This window comes from Colobus angolensis, unplaced genomic scaffold (assembly GCF_000951035.1).
Source record: "Colobus angolensis palliatus isolate OR3802 unplaced genomic scaffold, Cang.pa_1.0 Scaffold205, whole genome shotgun sequence".
Classification (NCBI taxonomy): domain Eukaryota; kingdom Metazoa; phylum Chordata; class Mammalia; order Primates; family Cercopithecidae; genus Colobus; species Colobus angolensis.
Window position 1 is genome coordinate 1,163,281 of NW_012115211.1, and position 11,387 is coordinate 1,174,667.

At 52.5% G+C, this 11,387-nt stretch overlaps 1 protein-coding gene across 1 annotated transcript in view; it reads left to right on the forward strand.

The window, feature by feature from the left end:
* The window catches only part of ARRB1 (arrestin, beta 1), a 93,515-nt gene that overhangs the window by 31,632 nt on the left and 50,496 nt on the right, over positions 1-11,387 (forward strand). The gene's annotated exons all lie outside the window — the stretch shown is intronic.

An 11,387-nucleotide genomic window follows, 5' to 3' on the forward strand; every position in this document is an offset into this window, starting at 1 on the left:
CAGTGCTCACTCCTGTAATCGCAGTGCCAGTGCTTTGGGAGGCTGAGGCGGGAGGATCTTTTTTTTTTTTTTGAGACAGAGTCTCACTCTGTTGCTAGGCTGGAGTGCAATGGCGTGATCTCGGCTCACTGCAACCTCTGCCTCCTGGGTACGAGTGATTCTCCTGCCTCAGAATCCCAAGTAGCTGGGATTACAGGCGTGTGCCACCATGCCTGGCTAATTTTTGTATTTTTAGTAGAGACGGGGTTTTGCCATGTTGGCCAGACTGGTCTCGAACTCCTGACCTCAGGTGATCCATCTGCCTCAGCCTCCCAAAGTGCTGGGATTACAGGCGTCCGGCCGGTAGGTTTGGTTTTGTTTCATCTCAATTCAGCACGCCAGCCCTTGTCCCTTTTGGAGTTAGTACTGCTGCTTCTTCAACTCCTAGCCCAGATATCACTTTCTTGGGGAAGCCTTTGCTGATTCCTCAGGCTGGTGTGCCCCCTCCTGGGCTCTTCGAGCCCTCCACTTTACAGCATTTATTGTGAGAGTCACCGTATACTTGTTTGTATGATGCCTATCTTGCAGGGCTGCTGTGTTACCTGCTTGTAGGAATGCTCTGTGTTCTGTTTGCGCTGTGATCTGTGTCCTGGTAACGAAAGGAGTTGTGTAATGCAAAGCCCTGCAGTTTCCCTGGCCAGAAGGGAAGCTTTATGTAGACAGGGTCCATTACCCGAATCTGCCCTATTCACCATATGTCTGATGGCCAACAGTGTCTGACACACAGTAGGTGCTCAATAAATTCTGTTGAATATTCATAAGAAGAGCTAACGTGTATTACTAGGTGCCAGACACTACACTCACTTAATCCTCAGAACAACTCGATGGGGTGGGCACTGCTGTTATCCCATTTTACAGATGAAGAAACAAGTTGAATGAGGGGAAGTCACTTGACTGATGCCCTCTAGCCGGTTCCAACCAAGGTGACCGGTTCACTAAGATAAAAAAGTGAATGAAAGAAGAACCCCTAAATTCCAGCAGCGTCAAGTAACTCAGATGAGGGCTGTAAGGAAAACACAGACTAAAGTCATCCCAATAAAGCCTCTCTCAAATGATGGTGAGGATGTGTGGAAGGAAGGTGGTTTCCTCCAGCAGGGAGAGAAGAAGGAGAGAAAAGGCCCCTGGAGAGGAGATGGGTTACCTTGGTGGTCACTCTCCGCTTGGGCTCCAAGCCTGGCTTCCTGCTTTCCTGACCACAGCTTCTGCCTCCCAGGCTCACTCTGCCATAATAGAAGCCTGAGGAAAGAGGTTGCAGGGGGTGGTGGGGCGGGCAGGAGTGGGGTGGGATTCTCTTCCACATTCTGAGGTCATACCAGAGGCCTTTGTTCTTACCTACCTGGAGGCCTAAACTTTACCTTGTGCCTATCCTGAAAAGAAGGAGGGCAGGAAAGCTGGTGTGCAGGAGAGGGAAAACAGAACCAGAGAAGTCAAAGGATTTGTCCAAGACACAGAGCCAGGTCTCTGGGAGCCTCTTAGCTCCCATTGGTGAGTGTATGTGTGTTGGGGGTAGAGGGGCAAAGATTATGTCTCCCTATTCCTCAGCTCCCACGGCCCCTCCTGTCTCCTCATCCCAGCCTCCTGTCCCACCAGAGGAAAAGGCCCCCATGAAGGCTTTTCAAATGGAACTGAAATGTGTCCCAGCGCCCAATGGTCTGGGAGGCCAGGGTCATCTCTGTGCCGGCACTTCCTCTTCTGAGTTCCTTGGGTTTTATAGCTGATTCTGGGCTTTCCAGAGGCTAGGATGAGTTTTACTCTACAATGTTTTTAAGTTTGTGCAGTGCTGGAGCCAGCCCAGCTGAGGTCAGGTCTGAGGGCTTTGGGAAGAGTCGGGTACTTGAGTGGGGTCTCGAAGGAGGAATCGGAGTTACCAGATGGAGCCCATATCCTCTTCCTCCGTGAGCGTTCAGCCCTTGCGGGTACAGAGCTGGGCAGGCCCTGATGACTGATCCCTCCCCATCTCTGGTGGGGCTACCCAGCCCCCGAAGCTTTCAGAGGCTCCAGTCTCAGGGCCACCATTCCAGCCACCCGCCCTCGGAGGCCTCAGCTTTTTCCCCGCTTCCTTCCCCACAGGTCTCAGTCTGCTGGGGATTCTGTTTTGGTTGGAAGGAGGAGGCGGAGGAGTTTGCATGTCTGGCTCTTTCCTCCTTTCTTATTCCTCCTCCTTTCCTCCCGCTTGCCGATCAAGATGTTTCCTTCGCCAGCCTGGCTCCACTCCAGCCCCCTCCCCACCTTGGACAGGCAGCAGCCATCCTCTCTTGTCTGGGGCTTCTGTGGGCTGTGACTTCCCAGGGTGCGCCCTTAAGGCCCCGTTGGCCAGTAGAGGGGTCTGCAGGCAAATCCTTCAGGATGGTGGTGCCTCTCACCTCTTCTCTTCCTCCTCTGTTGAAGCCCAAATCTCCTGGGAGAGAAGGCTACAGGCCCTCTCCAGGGTTGCCTCCTGCTCTGCAGGGGACTTTGGGCTCATCCCTGTCCCCCTTGGGGCCTTGGTCTCCTGGGGAGTTCACAGCCAACTGGGCCTCTTGGCACAGAGGTACATAGCATGCCTTGTATTTGTTTAGTAGTTTTGTGCTGCTTTGCCAAGCATCTTTACTCCAGGCCTGGAGGCACTGAGAGGAGCTACCCTCCACCTACCACCTAGGCAGTGGCCTGGAATGTAGAATTTGAGTACTTCTAATTTTTCAAACCCCCAGGGGTCCCCCTGAGGACCCTCACGGTCCCTTTCCCTGTCTGCTCCTCCTGGCTTACAGAGATTCACAGGGATGAAACCAACATACATCCTGGCCTGACAGAGCCCAACCTTGGCCTTGTAGTCTTAGCACCTTGCACTGTGCCTGGGGCAGGGCAGATGCTTATTAAATTTTTGTGGAGTGAATGGCTGGAGGAGCAGCCAGGGAATCGCAGGGTGACCTGATGGAGCAGTGAGGGCAGACAAGGTGCTGAGGGAACACTTCTCAGAGCCCAACCGCATTTTGAAGGATGAGTGAATTGGACAGAGAGGCAGGGTGGGAAGGGCATTCCAGGCAGGAGCAGCCTGTGCAAAGTCTGAAACAGTGTGGTCAAATCTGGCACTTAGGACATGTGTGAGGAACCTCTCATCTGGGCATGGGCACGCTGGCCTGCTGGAGTGACACTAGCGATTGGCCCCCTCACCTGGTCCCAGGTCTCTGTGCTGTGGGCCTGGGCTTGGAGAGCAGGCAGGTAGTGGAAGGGGAGGATCCTGGGGGCTTGCCAGGGCTCCCCAGGGCTTGAGGCTGTGCTAATCCTTCCCTCCTGAGGCTTGGGCTCTGCTCCCCTGGGCGAGCAGGTTATGGAGTTTGAACCTGTTGGAGCCAGCTGTGGTTCAAGCAGGTTCTAGCTGCATAACACAGATAGAACCAGGTTCAGTTCTGGTCTCCATAATTTCCTGGCTGGGACCTAGGGTAAATTATTGACTTCTGTGTACTACAGTTGTTTCTATAATAAAGATAATAGAACCTACCTGGCAAGATTGTTATGAAAATCAAACAAGGTAACTTGTGTAAAGTTTTCCTTCTTCCTCCTTTCCTTCTGCCCCTCCTCCCATATGCTCCTTTCCTTCTTAGTAGGGCTGGGCATTTGAACTGAGGGCCTGACTGCTGTTTGAAGGATCCTGGACATCCTCAGCCCTGATAGCCCAGTTCTCAGTGTCTGTGGGCCACAGCATCAGCATCCCCTTTAGAAATGCAACATTTACGCCAGGTGCAGTGCTCACTCCTGTAATCGCAGTGCCAGTGCTTTGGGAGGCTGAGGCGGGAGGATCTTTTTTTTTTTTTTGAGACAGAGTCTCACTCTGTTGCCCAGGCTAGAGTGCAGTGGTATGATTTCAGCTCACTGCCACCTCTGCCTCCCAGGTTCAAGCGATTCTCCTGCCTCAGCCTCCTGAATAGCTGGGATTAAAGGTGCATGCCACCACGCCCTGCTAATTTTTGTATTTTTAGTAGAGATGGGGTTTCATTATGTTGGCCAGGCTGGTCTTGAACTTCTGACCTCAGGTGACCTGCCTCCCTTGGCCTCCCAAAGTTCTGGGATTATAGGCATGAGCCACCATGCCCAGCCATGGGGAAATCTCTTGAGCCAGGAGTTCAGGACTAGCCTGGGCAACATAGTGAGACCTTGTCTCCACAAATAATAATAAAAAAATCAGCCAGGCATGTGTCTGTAGTCCCAGCTACTCAGGAGGCTGAGGCTGAAGGATTGTTTGAATCCAGGAGTTCGAGGCTGCAGTAAGCTGTGATTGTGCTGTACTCCAGCCAAGGTAACAGAGTGAGACCTAATCTCTCTTTCTCAATCTCTCAAAAACCAAAAAAACAAAACAAAAAAACACACACTAGTGAGACATGCACATTTCCAGGCCTACATCACATCCACTGAATCAGAACTCCAGGACTGGGCCCCAGCAACCTGTTTTTAAACAAGTCCTTCTGGTGATTGTGACCCCAGCTCAAGCATGATGCCCACTGCCTTAGGGGACATCAGCATCTCGGGTGGAGCCTGGCTTTGACTTTGAGTCGCAACTCGACTTTGTCTTGACATCTGAGCACATTTCTAGTCTGCACTGGGCCCACAAATTATGTAGCTAGTCCTGGGCGCTGATCCCTGCCGTGACCTAGCCTAGGGGGTAACCTCCAGGAAGTCACTTCCCCTTTCAGAGTCTCGCTGTCCTCATCTGTACAGCAGGGTGATAATTCTCACTCTGCTGGGGCACTGATGGGGGTTAAGTGTGATGCCTAGGCACAGCCCTTAGCACAGGGCCTGGCACATGCGAGTGTGGAGTGACTCTGAGGCTGGGTGCCAGTGCGGTGCACACCTCTGGGGATACCATGGCAGCAAAACAGACATGTCCTTGGCTTAATGGGGCTTATGGTCTGGAGCAGGTAGATAGACAGCAAGAGATGCACACTGTGAGATGTGCTTCCAAGGGAGAAGTGCAGGCACGGGAGATTGTCTGATGGAGGGATCTGACCTAGTTGCAGCTCACTAAAGGCTTTGGAAGTGCCAAAGGAGCAAAACTCAGAGAAGGAGTGGCTGTGAACCAGGCATGGGGGTGGGGATGCCGTCGGGGGCTGTGGGGAGGCAGCAGCACTGCCATGTGTTTTTTTCACATAAATTAATAACCAGTCTCTGGGATAGGCTGATGGGAGGGGAGAGGAGCTGGAGGGAGGAGATGGGCCATAGGGGCTAAGGGTGGGTGAGAGGCTGCCTTGGGGGCCTCATCTTCCTGGTCTGGGTTCCTTTCCTTCAAAAAGGCCCTAGACTGTAGCCATTTAGAATGGAAATGGGGCCCTTACCCAGAGGTCACCTGACACAGTGGAGGAGAACGACTTTGCCAGCTGGTGCCACAAGTTAAGTTGTTTTACCTCTGGAAGCCTTAGCTTCATGTAAGCAAAATGGGATTATTATTATTATTATTATTATTTTGAGATGGAGTCTTACTCTGTTGCCCAGGGCAGTGGCACGATTTCGGCTCACTGCAACCTCCACCTACCAGGTTCAAACGATTCTTCTGCCTCAGTCTCCCAAGTAGCTGAGACTACAGGCGTGCGCCACCACACCTGCTAATTTTCGTATTGTTAGTAGAGATGGGATTTCACCATATTGACCAGGCTGGTCTCGAACTCCTGACCTCATGATCTGTCCACGTCAGCCTCCAAAAGTGCTGGGATTACAGGCATGAGCCACTGCGCCTGTCCTATTATTGTTTTTTTTTTTTTATTAAAATAAACAATTTTTAAGAGATAAGTCTCACTGTCTTGCCTAGGCTGGTCTTGACCTTCTGTCCTTAAATTATTCTCCTGCCTGTGTCTTCTGAGTTGCTGGGATTACAGGCACGAGCCATCGTGCCCGGCAAAATGGGACCAGACTACTGCTTAGCCCCTGTCGTTGTGCTGTTGTAGGGTTTAAGCAAGATGTTTCATGGGAGGTTCCCATGGCACCCACCCGCTGGAAGTGCTCAGTGAATAATCCATTCCTCTTTCCCCTCTGTTGGTTTGCAAGTGGGAAGCTCAGTTTTGGATTAGGAGTTCCTCTAGCCCAGGCTCACTTCCCTGGGGAAGTGCTGGCCCCTTCCTTTAACTGTAAGGAAAATGAGGCTGATCACCCCTTTTCTGTAGAAGACCGGAGGAGATAAGGACATAGCCAGCATTTTTATTTATTTATTTATTTTTTTGACAGAGTCTTGCTCTGTCACCCAGGCTGGAGTGCAATGGCACGATCTCGGCTCACTGCAACCTCTGCTTCCTGGGTTCAAGCAATTCTCCCGCCTCAGCCTCCTGAGTAGCTGGGATTACAGGCACCCGCCATCATGCCTGGCTTAATTTTGTATATTTGTAGAGATGGGGTTTCACCATGTCGGCCAGGCTGTTCTTGAACGCCTGATCTCAGGTAATCTGCCTGCCTTGGCCTCCCGAAGTGCTGGGATTACAGGCGTGAGCCACTGCGCCCCACCTGTAACCAGCTTTGAGGCCCAGAAGCAGTGGCTCCAGAGACAGCTGAGTGCCACCTCTCCAGGTGTCCTCTCTGTTGGGGTCCCAACTGGGGGTTAATTAAACCCACCCAGCTATATCATAGAGTGGCGGTGGGGTGGGTGTATTTTTCTCTAGTTTGATCTTGAGGTCTCTCTCTGAGAATGGCTATAAATTCTAGCCTTGCTTGACGGAGTTCCAGGGCAGGTGGTCGTGGGGGTCCACAGTGTGCCTTTCATGAGATGCTTCTTTATCCTGGTGGATGGTCTGATGCCTAAGTATCCAGTTGTGACCAGGTGTCTCTCTCACAGGAAACTGACTTATAGTGGAAGGCACCCTGTGGCTCTTTTCTGACCTGTGTTCAGTTTATTCCTACCAAGAAAACCACTCTCTAGGAGAGTGTGTGGTCAGGTGAGACACGGAGGAGGCAGCACAGCAAAACCCGGGAAATAACAGAAGCAGAGTATTACTCACAGAGGGGAGGGCAGCGGGGAGCTGCCTGGGACCCTGTGCTTAGCCAGCAAGTTGGAGCAAGAGGGAGATGGGAGGACCTGTGGGCTGGAGGCTTTGTTGGGGTGCAGGATATTACCCACGCAGGTTTCTGTGGGTAAATATAATTGGTGGGATTAGAGCAAGCAGGCATAAGGCATGGTGACTAAGGGGGGTCACTGTGGCAAATCTGTGCAGCTCATGTGGGTGTGGGGGGGAGTCAATGGGCGAGTTAGGTGGCATCTGTCTAGCTGTCCCATGGCGAGGTGGTGACCAGGAGGAGGCTGCATAAGGCAGATACCTGGATGGATTATATTGAAGAACCGAGAGGAGGCCGAGCACTGGAAGCTGTGTCAAGGGTGACTGAGCCCCACTTCTGGTACGAGAAAGTCTGACATATTCAGAATGGGTGCCCAAGCAACATGAAATTGTTAAAATTCACTACAGCGGGTGATCTCCCCCATCCAGCAGTGTGGGGTGGTGGTGGTGGTGGAAGCAGCACTAACTGGGACCCAGGTGTCCCGAGTGCAGGCCCTGTTCTCTCAATGGAAAGAGCAGCTGTCATCTACCACGGGCCTCACTGTTCACCGGGCACTGAACTAGGTGCTCCACATGTATCAGTGAAGAAAGGCACTGTTGGCTGGGCGTGGTGGCTCACGCCTGTAATCCCAGAACTTTGGGAGGCCAAGGTGGGTGGATCACCTGAGGTCAGGAGTTTGAGACCAGCCTGGGCAACATGGCAAAACCCCGTCTCTATAAAAAATACAGAAATGATCTGGGTGTGGTGGTGTGGTGCCTGCCTGTAGTCCCAGATACTTGGGAGGCTGAGGTGGGAGGATCACCTGAGCCTGGGGAGGTCAAGTCTGCAGTGAGCTGTGATGGTGCCACTTCACTCCAGGCTGGGCAACAAAGTTTTTTTTTTCCAAAAAACAAACAAAAAGGTGCTGTTGTTAGAGATGAGAGTTAGAGGTTCAGTTACCCAACTGGTGAGTGGCAGACCCCAAAGCCTTAACCATTGCTCTGACCTGACTCCCAGAGTGACACTGGGACCCGCAGCAAGTCCTGCTCTTCTGTGGGCCTCATGTTGCCATGCGTGCTCTTAGGGGGACACCTTGTGTTCCCAAGCCCCCTCAGCTCCAGTGTCCTGGGGTTTGCATTTCTAGGGGGTGGGGGTGCATCCCTGGGAGCTGTACCACCATGCCCTGCTGCATCCAGTCTGCTGTTACCTTTACTAAGAAGATGACCAGCTGACTTGGGCCCTCTCAGCTCCAGCCTCCGAGGCCCCTTGCCATTGAGGGCTGACCTGTGGTCCCATCCCTTCCTTACCCACAATGGGGAGCAGAGGTGGCCAGGACCCATGGTTTCTCCACCCTGTGTTAGTGGGGCCCCAGGCTGGTGGGGCTGGAGTCCTGTGGGAGACCCTGAAGTAAGAAGGAAGTTGGTGGCTCCAGGGAACTGACCAAGGTCAGTGTGGCTAGAGGGTGTGTTGGGGCAGGGAGCATGGTGAGAGGGAGGCTGAGGACTGGACAGAGGCTAGATTGTGAAGAGCTCTTGGGAGCCGTTAAGAGTTTTTAGGCAGAGGAGGCACGTGATCAGGTTTGCATCTAGAATGATTGAGAAAATGGCTGCAACTGTTAAGGCAGTGTTAGGCACATAGGAAGCACTCAATAGCCATCAGGCCTGGCTGTGATGCTTTTTCTGTTGCTCATTATGAATACCCAGACTCCACTGGTTACTAGCTGGGAGAACTTGGGCCAGTCACTAACCCGGGGGACCCGCTTTCCTTACCAGTAATGCAGAAGGATAAGAAGTTTCCTCACAGGGGTTTTATCAGGATCCAAGTAGCTAAGTAGGGGATTTCATCTCATCTCAGTTAATCTGGCAAACACTCAGCCAGCCAATCCCAGCTGCACAGCCAGGGCCCTTCCTGTGTGTCACATGCCTCCCTGCTTCTCAGTCAGGACATGGCAGGACTTAGTCACGGGATCTGGAAGGGCCCAGCTGTAATAAGGCACAAAGCTTAACCTTCTCCAGTTCTCTCTTGTCTTCAGTCTTAGCCTACAGTGGCAGACCCCTGCCTCCTCCTCAGACTCTCCCCCTAGCCTGGAGCCCTGGCTGAGGGGCCCCCGACCTTAAGAGCCCATAGAGATTCCTGCAGGACCTAAGGAAGTTATTATTATAATTGTTACTATTTTTTGAGATGGAGTCACACTCTGTCGTGCAGGCTGGAATGAAGTGGTGCAATCTCAGCTCACTGCAACCTCCACCTGCCAGGTTTAAGCAATTCTCCTGCCTCAGCCTCCCAAGTACCTGGGATTATAGACATAAGCCACAACGCCTATAATTTTTGTATTTTTAGTAGAAACGGGGTTTCACCATGTTGGCCAGGTTGGTCTCGAACTCCTGACCTCAAGTCATCTGCCGGCCTTGGCCTCCCAAAGTGCTGGGATTACAGGTTTGAGCCACCACGCCCAGCCTGAGGGAGTTATGAGCCTTCTGTGAGCCTCAGTTTTCTGGTCCGCAGAATGGGAATGAGAATGCCTGTCGTATTAGTCTCTTATTACTCCTGTTACAAATTACCATATATTTAGTGACTTAAAACAACACAAATGTATTCTTTTACAGTTCTGGAAGTCCAAAGTCCTGAAATGGGTTGTCAGGGCTGTGTCCTCTGGAATCTGGAAACTCTAGCGGGGATCTGTTCGCTTGCCTCTGCTAGCTTCCAGAAGCTGTCTGCATGCCTTGGCTCCCAGCCCCATCCTCTAGCTTTGAAGCCAGCAGTGTAGATTTTCGTCTGTCTTTCAATGCTTCCATCATCCCATCACCTTTACTCTCTCTGACCCTCCTGCCTCCCTCTTGTCAGGACCCTTGTGATGACATTGGGCCCACCCAGGTCATGCAGGATAATCTCTCCATCTCAAGGCCCTGAACAAAATTGCATCTGCAGAATCTCTTCTACCACAAGACCCAACACAGCCACAGCTCTGGCGATTAGGATGTGGGTATCTCGGGGGGCTGTTACTCAGCCTACCACACACACCTTGCAGAGCAGTTGAGAGGATGACATGAAACAAGACAAGTGAAAGGCTCCCAGTGCCTGGGACAGTCTGTCAGTCCCCTTTCTCCTCTCCCGGGGCCTGTGTCTCCCCATCTGTAAGACGAGGTCCCTGGCAGTCCACACAGTCTGAGCCCACGTTCTTCCAGCATGCAGTACACACAGGCAGACTGTCCCTTTGGCGGCCAGGGGTTCCTAGGAAGTGGCAGACTTGAGCCCTGTCCCCGACGCCTCTTCTTCCCACTCCCTCCCAAGGGCAGGCCTGTTCTCAGTTCCCGTTGGTGCATTTCCCATCTTTCCCAGAGACAGCTGCTGGGAAAGGCTGAGCTCACCACTCCCCGGGGAGGGTGAGGGTGGAGGAAGGAGAAGGGGGAGGCCAGCAGCAGCCACTGCAAGAGATGGAGAGGAGAGGCTAGGGAATGAGACTTGCAGTGGGAGAGGCTGAGGTGATCAGCACTCAGAGAAGGGGAAGAGGCTGGGCAGGGCCTCTCATCTAGAATGGTCAGCTTTTCCTCAGCCCCTTGGCCCAGGCCCTGCTGCTTGGTTCCTCTGCCGGCCACCCCCTCTCAGCCAGCCCCTTCTGACAGGCCCTGGTGGCTGCAGGAGTGTGTGTGTATGTTGGGGATGAGAGGAGGGTGTCACAGGCCAGCAGGGGCCGAAGTGGGGTTCTGCCGCCAGACAGGAAGCCAGGAATCCCCCACTTTAGTGAGAAGAGGACCATTTCAGCCAGAGTCCACCCCTCACTTCCCTCTACTCAGAAATTAGTCACCATTTGCCCTGGGGCTCATCATCTGCCTTCACTGGACTTCACTTTTTTTGTTTGCCTGTGTGTGGTGGGGTGGAGGGCCGTGGGAGAGGCAGTTAACACAATTACGGGATTTGAGAGGGTGAAATGAGATTGTGATTTTGAACTGATTTTGAAATGTGCAGTCTGCTATATAAGGACGTGCATTCCATGCATAGCCTGTTCCTTTAACGTTCTCTTCTGCAGTTTGACAGTCTGACAAACTCTTCATTGTGTTTCAAGTCCAGCTCAGATGTCGCCTGCTCTCTGTAACTTTGTCAACAGCCCCCTGCCCGTCCCAGAGAGAATGGAGCTGCTCCCTCCTCAGAATTGCTGTGGCTTCTTAATTTTTTTAATTTTTTTTTTTTTTAAGACAGAGTCTTGCTCTGTCACCCAGGCTGGAGTGCAGTGGCCGGATCTCAGCTCACTGCAAGCTCCGCCTCCCGGGTTCACGCCATTCTCCCGCCTCAGCCTCCCGAGTAGCTGGGACTGCAGGCGTCACCACCACACCCGGCTAATTTTTTGTATTTTTGTATTTTTT